General features: G+C 41.5%; 6 non-coding genes and 1 pseudogene across 6 annotated transcripts; all 7 read right to left on the bottom strand.

Annotated features, from left to right (window-relative positions):
• Nucleotides 1-2,305: 2,305 nt before the first annotated feature.
• Nucleotides 2,306-2,425, bottom strand: LOC138022532 (U5 spliceosomal RNA). Its single transcript, XR_011126610.1, has one exon. It is a non-coding gene; the product is annotated as a U5 spliceosomal RNA (small nuclear RNA).
• Nucleotides 2,426-2,788: 363 nt separating this feature from the next.
• Nucleotides 2,789-2,909, bottom strand: LOC138022536 (U5 spliceosomal RNA). Its single transcript, XR_011126614.1, has one exon. It is a non-coding gene; the product is annotated as a U5 spliceosomal RNA (small nuclear RNA).
• Nucleotides 2,910-3,306: 397 nt separating this feature from the next.
• On the bottom strand, nt 3,307-3,427 carry LOC138022535 (U5 spliceosomal RNA). The gene has a single exon (XR_011126613.1). It is a non-coding gene; the product is annotated as a U5 spliceosomal RNA (small nuclear RNA).
• Nucleotides 3,428-4,238: 811 nt separating this feature from the next.
• Nucleotides 4,239-4,359, bottom strand: LOC138022534 (U5 spliceosomal RNA). Its single transcript, XR_011126612.1, has one exon. It is a non-coding gene; the product is annotated as a U5 spliceosomal RNA (small nuclear RNA).
• A 1,415-nt stretch (nt 4,360-5,774) lies between these two features.
• Nucleotides 5,775-5,903, bottom strand: LOC138022537 (U5 spliceosomal RNA; annotated as a pseudogene).
• A 461-nt stretch (nt 5,904-6,364) lies between these two features.
• Nucleotides 6,365-6,485, bottom strand: LOC138022538 (U5 spliceosomal RNA). The gene has a single exon (XR_011126615.1). It is a non-coding gene; the product is annotated as a U5 spliceosomal RNA (small nuclear RNA).
• Nucleotides 6,486-6,828: 343 nt separating this feature from the next.
• Nucleotides 6,829-6,950, bottom strand: LOC138022533 (U5 spliceosomal RNA). Its single transcript, XR_011126611.1, has one exon. It is a non-coding gene; the product is annotated as a U5 spliceosomal RNA (small nuclear RNA).
• Between the last annotated feature and the right edge of the window lie 3,050 nt (nt 6,951-10,000).

Genomic DNA, 10,000 nt, shown 5'->3' with positions numbered 1-10,000 from the left:
GCCAAGGTCTTTAAGAGTATTTCCTGGGCGTTGTCTGAAGGAAAAGCGAGGAAAACCCCTTCTGCCCCCGAAAAGGAGAAATGTGTCAATGAAAAGGTCAGGGTAATTCCCAATTTTCGAAGTTCAGCGGGCATGTTGTGCTCCTAAACAGCGAAATTGCGATTGCGGCCATGTTGTATTTCAAACCAATCCGTGAAGAGTTGTTCTCTATTCTTACCATACAAACGTTTCCTTTTGTTTCAGCTACAATAACGCCCTCCTCTCACATGTGTCAAAACCGTGAATAAATTACGCTATTGCATTCCAAGCGATTTTCATCGCTCTTGGCACGGACGCCGACAACGATTTTCTGTTATCGACTTTTCGTTGTACCTGCTCTCTCAGTTTATCCCACGCCTTAATCTGTTCTTGTCTTTCTCCCTCATCAGTTGAAAACTGGTAATACCCAACACCATGATTACGAATTTCTGCGAGAAAGAAGGAAAAAGAAGGAATTCGTAAGGAGTTCGATTTTGCATGATTCATTAAGAGACCAAAAAGTTATAGCTTTTTCCGTCGTCTGTTTCAGTTCATCCTCTTAGATAAGGCTTCAAGGTGATAAATTTTAAAGGTAAAGTTTGGTAGGTAACGGACAATAAAACGCACACAAACAATCACCACTCACACGCTTGTATCTATCACTTGCGACCCAGTTGTACAAACGTCTGTAATTTTCGGGGGTGCAGGGATATGATATATTTTATTATTTATGCACGGTAAAATCATCAGCTAAGATTACAAACAATGCTAAAATCTAAATTACAAAAGGTAAAATTTTAAAATGATTACAATAAAATACAATTACTATAATACTATATTAATTCTAAAGCTGCATTCCATGAATGCCGTGCTTTATACTAAAATATGTCTTTAATCAGATTTTTGAAAAGCCCAAGAGACTCTGCTTGTCTCGCTTTGAGGGGTAAGCTATTCCAGACAGTAGCACCTCTATAGCTGAAGCTGCTTCTATAATAATTTGTCCGCGGAAACGGAACATTAAGCTTTCTTTCAGAGTCTCTTAAACTATAAACAGATTCGCGGTTTGTAAATTTAGAACATAGATATTCCGGTGCTAGCCCCTGAAGACACTTATAGACCATTGTGGCCAGCGCAATTTGTTGCTGGCTAACTAGATTTTTCCAGCCTAAAATTTTGAATAGCTCGCTAGCATTTGCATCAAAATTAGAGAAGGTCAAAACTCTGGCTGCTCTATTTTGCAGTTTTTGTAATTTGTCATGTAACGTGATACCACAGTTTCCCCAGACGACATTGCACTAGTCAAAGTGCGGTTGAAGTTAAGCGTGATAAATAGAGCGCAATGTCGTCTGAGGAACGAGATGCCTTATACGTTTGAGGGCTCCAATTCCAGAAGCTACTTTCTTTGTCAGTTTATCGACATGGCTACTCCAGTTAAGATTATTATCAATAAGCACGCCCAGGGATTTAGCAACAGAAACTTGAGTGATAGGAGCACCATTAATCTCGGGAATTGGAGGATTTGTGAGAGCATACAACCTCTGCCTTGATCCAATCAGCATAAATTCGGTTTTTGTGGCGCAGTGGTGAGAGCACTCGCCTCCCACCGATGTGCCAGGGTTCGATTCCCCGACTCGGCGTCATATGTGGGTTGAGTTTGTTGGTTCTTTACTCTGCACCGAGAGGTTTTCTCCGGGTACTCCGGTTTCCGCTCCCCTCAAAAACTAACATTTGACTTGATTTGCGTTGATTGTTAATTTCACTTTACAGTGTACCCAATTAGTGCTCCAGCGCTAAATCGACTAGACACTTAAATAAAGTTCCTTTCCTTTCCTTTCTTTTTTGGCACTTTCTGAGTGAAATATCATCTCCAATCTATTTCCAAGATTTACTACTACACGAGAAAAATTCCCTCAATTCCTCTTTATTTCGTCGTTAACTTGTGACATTGAATCCGCCAACATAAACGAAGATCGCGGTACTGACCATCAAAACGAATGTCTTGATAATGCACAAGCCCGACGGTTTATTCATTGCTTCTTCTTGTTCTTTCTCCCATTGTTTTCTCGTCATCTGTCTCCTCATGTCTTCAGACAAAAGAGTTGGTGGACTGAAAGAAGAGAGAAGATACAGAAGTCATTTCATTGGCGTAGCTTTAACTGCCAGAGATAACGGCAGCTTTGCCTTGTCCACACCTTACACAGTCACTTACAATATGGAGAGTCATGAATCCCTTTTTAACCTCGCATACGATGCGAAATTGGTCTCTTTGATTGCACTTACGTTAAGGGCCCCGCCACAAGGCAGGGCATAAAAAATTTAGTTTACAGACTCATTGAGTTGTTCTCCTCCACGGAAATCTTTAGTAAAAGGCGAAAGATTTGTACGACTTGAAGGAAAACCAGAGCTAAAGAGGTAATTGATTGCATTGACGATTCCTTTCAGCTTGGCGCGGTAACACAGGTGGGATGTCGTATCGCCGAGCGCTCAATCACGCATGCGTGTTCGGGAGTGTCAATGTACTTCTTCGATTGTTGGAGCTGACGGCTTTGAGCTGCGCGAGTTCACGACGAAAGATTTTATAGAGCTTTCTTAACTTAAATTCCTCAGACTGTAATGGAGTATCAAAAGGCATGTGATTTGCACACTTCCTTCATCCAAACTATCTCAGGCTCGTTACTGACCGACGGAATCACGATTTCTGAACACAAGATATCTGAATACAGCGTTTCATTCCACGTTCGCGTCAAAGTTATTCCTTTAATTCATGACCAGTCCCGCTAAAAGGCAGGGCAACGAAAAATTGGTCTACAAACTCATTCTGTTGTTTACCTCCACGGAAATCTTGAGTAAAAGGCGAAAGATTTATGCGTGTTGAAGGAAAACTAGAGCTATCAAAGTAAAGGCATGCATTGACGATTACTTTCAGCATGACGCGATAACACAGGTGGGATGCCGTATCTAATTAGTACTGAAAAGAATGCTCATTCATGCATGCGTATTCAGGACTGTTAATGAACTTCGTTAATCGTTTCGGTAGGCGATGAGGCAGACGGCATCAAACCACAAGCATTCACAGCGGGAGAATTTGTTTTATAGTTCTTAAACGAGATTTCTTGACTTAAATTTCCGATGTTGCAATAAAATATCAAAAGCCTGTAATTTGCGCAATTCCTTGATCGAAACTAGATTGAGTTACTGACCGAAACAACACCGTGTGTGCACACGAGAGATCTGACAACAACGCTTCGTTTCGCATTCCAGTCAAAGTTCTTTCTTTGTTCGACGGCGAGCCCTGCCACAAGGAAGGGCGACAAAAACTTACTTTACAGACTCATTCAGTTGTTCTCCTCCACGGAAATCTTTAGTAAAAGGCGAGAGATTTATGCGTGATGAAGGAAAACCAGAGGTAAAGATGATTGATTGCATTGACGATTCTATTAAGATTGGCGTGGTAACACAGGTGGGATGCCGTATCGACGAGCGCTCAATCACGCATGCGTGTTCAGGCTGAATGTGTCAATGTACTTTTTCGATTGTTGGAGGCGACGGCTCCGAGCCGGGCGAGTTCACGGCAAAAGTCTCTTTTTGTAGTTTTTACCGAGATATCTTGACTTATATTTCCGAGGTTGCAGTGAAGTATCAAAAGCCTGTGATTTGCGCATTTCCTTCAGTCATCAAAAGTAGCCCATGTTCGTTACTGACCGACAGAATCAAGGCGTCCCGACACGAGATAGAGATCTGACTACAGCGTTCCGTTGCACAATAGCGTCAAAGTTATTCGTTTGTCTTATGACGAGCCCCGCCAAAAGGCAGGGCGAAAAAAAAATTGTCTACAGACTCATTCAGCTGTTCTTCTACTCGGGAATCCTTTGAGGCATTCTTGAAATTGACGCTTTTATGCACATGGGAGACTGTATCCTATAGAGCGGTCAATCACGCACTCGTGTTTAAAGCTGTTAATGGACTTCGATTCTCTCGGTCAGCACCGAAGCTGACAGCGTCGAACCAGTCGCATACAAGGAGAAAATCCCTTTTTTGCAGGCTTAAAATCAACTTTATTGCCTGAAATTTCGGGAGACTTCACTCAAATATCAAAAATGCGTGAGATTCTTGATCAAAGCTCGTTGTGGACGTAAAGAATCGCGTCCCCAGGGAGACAATAAATCTGGGTACGGCGTACTATTCGGCGTCCACTTCTACTTCATTTTTATTCTTTCATTAGCCACGCAGTAAAGCAGGGCGACGAAAAATTGTTTTTCCGACTCATTCAGTTGTTCTCCTCCACGGAAATCTTTAGTAAAAGGCGAAAGATTTGTGCGTGATGAAGGAAAACCAGAGGTAACGAGATATGGGATTGCATTGATAATTTCATTCAGCTTGGCGCGGTGACACTGTGGGATGCCGTATCGAATAACTATCGAATGGAGCACTGAATCACGCATGCGTGCTCAAGATTGTTAATGACCTTCTTCGATTCTTTCGGCAAGTGCTGAGGCCGTTAGATTCGAACAACGCGCATTCATAGAGGAAGATTTTTTTGTAGTTGGTAATGAACTTTCTTGACTTAAACTTCGAGGTTCCAATGAAGTATCAAAGGGCTGTGATTGCTCGCCCCTCCTCGTATCCAAATTTCGCGTGGCCATTTTTCTCGTGCCTGTGTTCTCCTCGCTCTCGAATAGAGGGAATGCTCCTAGTCTACTTCAGCTTCGGAGATGGCTTGCCCATCTTTTAAGCGAACTGACGCCGTCCAAGTTGCTTTGAGGCTTTCTTGTTGGAGCACCGGCACAAGGCAGGGCAACGAGATGAATTCCGATTCCCTCGTTACGTTATATTATCTTGTGGCAGGGAAATGACAGAATGGAACTGTTCCCTATGCAAACCTTTAGTGAAACGCGAAAGAGTTTACCATGTTAAAGGAAAACCAGATTTCAGCAGTGAAGGATTCTCAAATGACCTCTTCGATTACTTCCGCTCGCACGGAAGCCGACGGTGTATTACGTGTATTCGTAGCAACAGCCCTTTATGGTAGCCTTTTACAAACTTTTATGTCGAATTAAATTTCTAAGATTACAATGAAAAATAAAAAGCACGTGATTTGCGCACCTTGATCAAAACGAGGTCGAGTTCGTTACTGTCCGAAACTAGGAATCGCGTCGTCCGGAAACGTCATTGCAGCGTTTTGTGTTGTTCGTTCGCGTCAAAGGAAAGGAAAGGAACTTTATTTAAGTGTCTAGTCGTTCTAGCGCTGGAATTGTACGAATTGAAGGAAAACCATCGTTAACACGGTAATAGGTTTCCTTGACGATTCTGTTTGGTTTGACGAGGTAACAAAGGTGAGACGCAGTATCGAATAAATATTGAATAAAGTGGTCAATCACGCATGCGTGTTCAGTATTGTCAGTGGACTTCTTGGATTGTTCCTGTAAGCGCTACTAACTATGAATTCACCGAGTCGATCAAATACCGAAAATACCATAATAGCCTTTGTTTGTCCCCCAGATTTTGCATAAGCATTGTTTCCAGTATGCTTCTTTAAAATTTGTGGGGACAAGCAAAGACTCTTATGGTATTTTCCGCTTCGGTAAATTTCCGAGGTTTAGATGAAGTATCAAAAGGCTGTGATTTGCACGCTCCCTTGATCAAAACTGGCGGGAGTTTCTCACTCACCACAGGAGTCACGGCCTCTCGACACGAGAAATATGGCTACAGCCCTTCGTTGCACGTTCGTGCCATTGTTATTCCTTTGTTTCAGGACGAACCCCACCACAAGGCAGGGCGACGAAAAATTAGCTATAGTCTACAGCCTGATTCGACCAATTTCCTCTACGGAAATCTTTTGTAAAAGGCGAAAGATTTTTTTACGAATTGAAGGAAAACCATGGTTAAAACCGTAATAGGCTGCCTTGACGATTCTGTTTGGCTTGGCGCGGCAACACAGGAATAAATATTAAAAAAAACTTGAATAGAGCTGCAAATCAAGCATGCGTAAGTATGAAAAATGCTGTGATTTTCACACTTCCTTGATCAAAACTAGCGGCAAATTAAGCATGCGTGTTCAGGATTGTCAATTTAATTTTTAGATTGTTTGGGTAAGCGCTGAGGCCGACAGATTCGAACCACCCACAGTCGGAGCGAAATATATTTTTTCTAGAAAGATAGTTTAAAAACTATCTTTCTTGACTTAAAATGCTGAGACTGCAATGAAGTGTCGAAGGCCCGTGATTTGCACACTTCCTTGATCAAAAAAAAGCTAGAGTTGTCACTGACCGAAAGAATCACGGCGTCCGTACACGAAAAATCTGACTTCACCGTTTTGTTGCACGATCGCGTCAAAGTTATTCGTATGAGCCCCGCGTCTGGGCAGGGCGACAAAAAAATATTCTACAGACTCATTGGGTTGTTTCCGTCCAAGAAAACCTTTATTAAAAGGCGAAAGATTTAAACGTGTTCTAAGTAAACCAGAGGTATCGAAATTATAGGTTGGATTGATAATTTCATTCAGCTTGGCACGGTAACGCAGGTGGGATGCCGTATGGAAGAAATATTGACTAGAGCGCTCAATCACGCATGCGTGTTCTGGATTGTCAATTAAGTTCTTGAAGTATCAAAAAGCCCCGAGGCCGACACCATCGAACCACGCAAGGTTTCTTGACTAAAATTTAGAGACTCCTATTGATTTTCACACTTCCTTGATCAAAACTAGCGGGAGTTTGTCACTGACCGAAGGAGTCACGGCTTATTGACGCGAGCAATATGGCTAAAGCTTTTCGTTGTAGAATCCTGTCGTAGTTACTTATTTGATTTGTGGGAGGCCCCGCCACAAGGCAGGGCGACAAAAAATTTAGTCCACAGACTCATTCAGTTGTTCTCCTCCACGGAAATCTTTAGTAAAAGGCGAAAGATTTGTGCGTGTTGAAGGAAAACCAGAGCTAATAAAATAACAGCTTGCATTGATTATTCCTTTAAGCCTCGCGCGGTTACACAGATGGGATGCCGCAACGAATTAGTATCGAATAGAGCGCTCAAGCACGCATGCGTGTTCAGGATTGTCAATGATCTTCTTCGATTTGTTCGGTAAGGGCAGGGGCCGACGGCTTTAAACTACGCGCATTTACAGCAAAAAACCTTTTTTGTAGTATTTAAACGAGCTTATTGACTTAAATTTCCGAGGTTCCAATGAAGTATCAAAGGGCTGTGATGAGGAAATCTGGATCTCTCGCTTCTCCTCGAACCAGATTTTGCGCGGCCATTTTTTCTCGTACAAGGAAAGGTTACGTTTATACAAACGTTGGCCGTGTAGCACTTATATTTTGAACAGAGTTTACTGAATAGAGTGTAATGTGAAGTGCTAGATTTCAATCCCATATGAACCATGTGAGCGTTAGCCCTACAGATGGAAATGGGCCCACACAAGGACAGAGAAAAACTCTGACCAGGGTGGGAATTGAACCCACGACCTTCGGGTTAGATCTCCACCGCTCTACCGACTAAGCTACAAGGTCAGACGGGAGCAGGCCGTGGGAAGTGAAGATGTTAAATCAATGAACATGTACAAGTACAAGGAAAGGTTACGTTTATACAAACGTTGGCCGTGTAGCACTTATATTTTGAACAGAGTTAACTGAATAGAGTGTAATGTGAAGTGCTAGATTTCAATCCCATATGAATCCCGTCTGACCTTGTAGCTCAGTCGGTAGCATTTATGGATGTGATTTGCGACCAGTTCTCACTGGCTCAAGGAAAAATTGTAAGTAGGATTTGTAGACAGGGGGTGGCAGTAATAGTACTTGGGGTATGGTTAATTTACACAGGATTGGAAATTGGAGTGCGGATAATCAGGAAGGAAGGGAAAGGTGAAAGGTAAGAGGAATGTTTTGTTTTCATAGCCCCCAAAAAGCCATGCCCCTATTTTTAAACGATACCCCAAAAGATAAAAATCCCTTTTCAGACAGTTGATAAATAAGCTGGTTTAAAATTATATGCCTGGTTTGAAAAAAACAAACTGGTTAGAAAAAAATGAGCTGGTTTAAAAAAAGATTCAACCAAGAGCAAAATTAAACCACAACATATATACATACAATGTGAACTCGGAGAAAAAATTTCGTTCTTTAGGATAAAAAGCATTTCTTCAGACACTAGGCTAGTAATTAAGGAGTGTAAGAATTAAGCATAGATTTCTTGAGGGTGTTACGAAATAGTGAGAGAGAATTTGACTTAGTGACAGACGATGGCAAAGAATTTCATAGACGAGAGCCAGTGAATTTAAAGAACCTAAACCATATTGGGTAGTGTTAACAGACGAGACATAAAGATGGCCATCACAAGATTGGCGAGAGGAGTAGGAGTGAACCGAAGAGTCGAAACTGAAATATTCATTAAAAGGTGGAGGTAATTGTCTGTGAGACCATTGATAAACAAAAAAGAGAGTACCTGTAATTTGATGATATCATTAATGTCAAGTAAATTGAGAGATTTAAAGAGGGGTGTAGAATGGGATCTTGGTTCGGAAACCGTGGTCCACAAACTTAAGCTGATTGTTTATTTTTAATTTGCTTAAAGCTGTTTTTTTCTCTGTATTGCAATTTTTGGCACATCTTTAGAAGCTCTGATAAGGTTACATGATTCCTGGAGGACCTATGTCTAGAACAGAAACGAAAGGAGAGAGAAAGAGAACGACAACGACAAAACAATACCAGTAATAGCTCATACTAAGTGGAAGAAGTTACTCCATAAATTCTTTCCTTGGGCACTAAACCGTTTGTTATTTTTACGGATGCGTCATTTAAAGTTGATGTGCATTTTTAAAAGGTAGTTTAATCGGTTCTTCCTTTGTTCAGGAATGAAAATCAAATTTTTATTGCCAACTGGAATTAAATAACAATTATCTGTTCTCATTTGGACATAAAGAAAAGTTGATTTGTTTGTTTGTTACTGGGTTGCCTATGGGCAAACCCAGTCGAGGTCTGCGTTTAGTTTGTTTGTTTTCTTTTTTTTTTTTTTTTTTTCCGTGTCGGTAAAAGTCTTGCCTGTCACTCCCCTGGTAAGTGTTGCCCTTGTGTATAGAGCCTTTTGCGCGTATTTTCTTAGGATCGAGAGGGTAGTGGAACTGCATAGATTTCTCTGGTGGACACAGTAGAATCATCAACTTAGCCTGCAATGGCGTCGAAAGTCATGCAAAGCGAATGGCGTTTTAGTGGATCCTTAAACAAAATATACCCTTATGGAGCTCAATAATGGAAAGTCAGTTGGATAAACTAGGCATGAATCTCAAAAGCGACGAGTACTGGACTTCGACAACAATCTATCGCCCGTCGAGACGAAATCAAAGTGAGCAGTATTTACCTGAAGTACATGGTAATTTGACACAATTGAGTTTCTTGTCTTCACGCACGCAATGAAATAGGAAGAGGTTTTCGCCTCTAAGAGCAAATATGTTGTTTGTTTCAATAAAATTTTCGCTGGAAAAGGATTCTGTGGTATTTTCTGCCTTTGTGAATTATAATATCTTGTTGTGTATTGAATTTTCGAGCTTAAGGTTCAAATGTGATATGGGAGAAGTTTTTTAGTGTTGCTCTATAAGCAGGAAGGGTTCACAGGCCTGTTGGAAGCGTGCTTGAGTTTCAACAAAATGATGCCCAAAATCAGTGAAAACTTGTGACGCAGATGAATAAGAGTTTGCCTTTTGGTCGAGGGTCGAGGGTCGAGGGTCGAGGGTCGAGGGTCGAGGGTAACTAGTCGAGGGTCGAGGGTAAATGGTCGAGGGTCGAAAAATTATTCAAAATTAATTTCAAATTATTTCAGAGGATATTCCGTAGCTTTATGTGCCCACAAGATTCGAATATATCCGGCTAGCTACATTGTCTGGGCGTGTTGCTTTGATTGACAGTACCAAATGCAGTTTCCTGCTGTCAAATACTTGCTCATCTCCCGGGACTCATCTTTCTGTTCTGTTATCGTGGCTATGGAATCATTTCGCAGTCGA

This window comes from Montipora capricornis, chromosome 10 (assembly GCF_036669925.1).
Source record: "Montipora capricornis isolate CH-2021 chromosome 10, ASM3666992v2, whole genome shotgun sequence".
NCBI classification, from domain to species: domain Eukaryota; kingdom Metazoa; phylum Cnidaria; class Anthozoa; order Scleractinia; family Acroporidae; genus Montipora; species Montipora capricornis.
The sequence above is the reverse complement of the archived record's forward strand: the minus strand, read 5'-3'. Positions and strand labels throughout refer to the sequence as shown.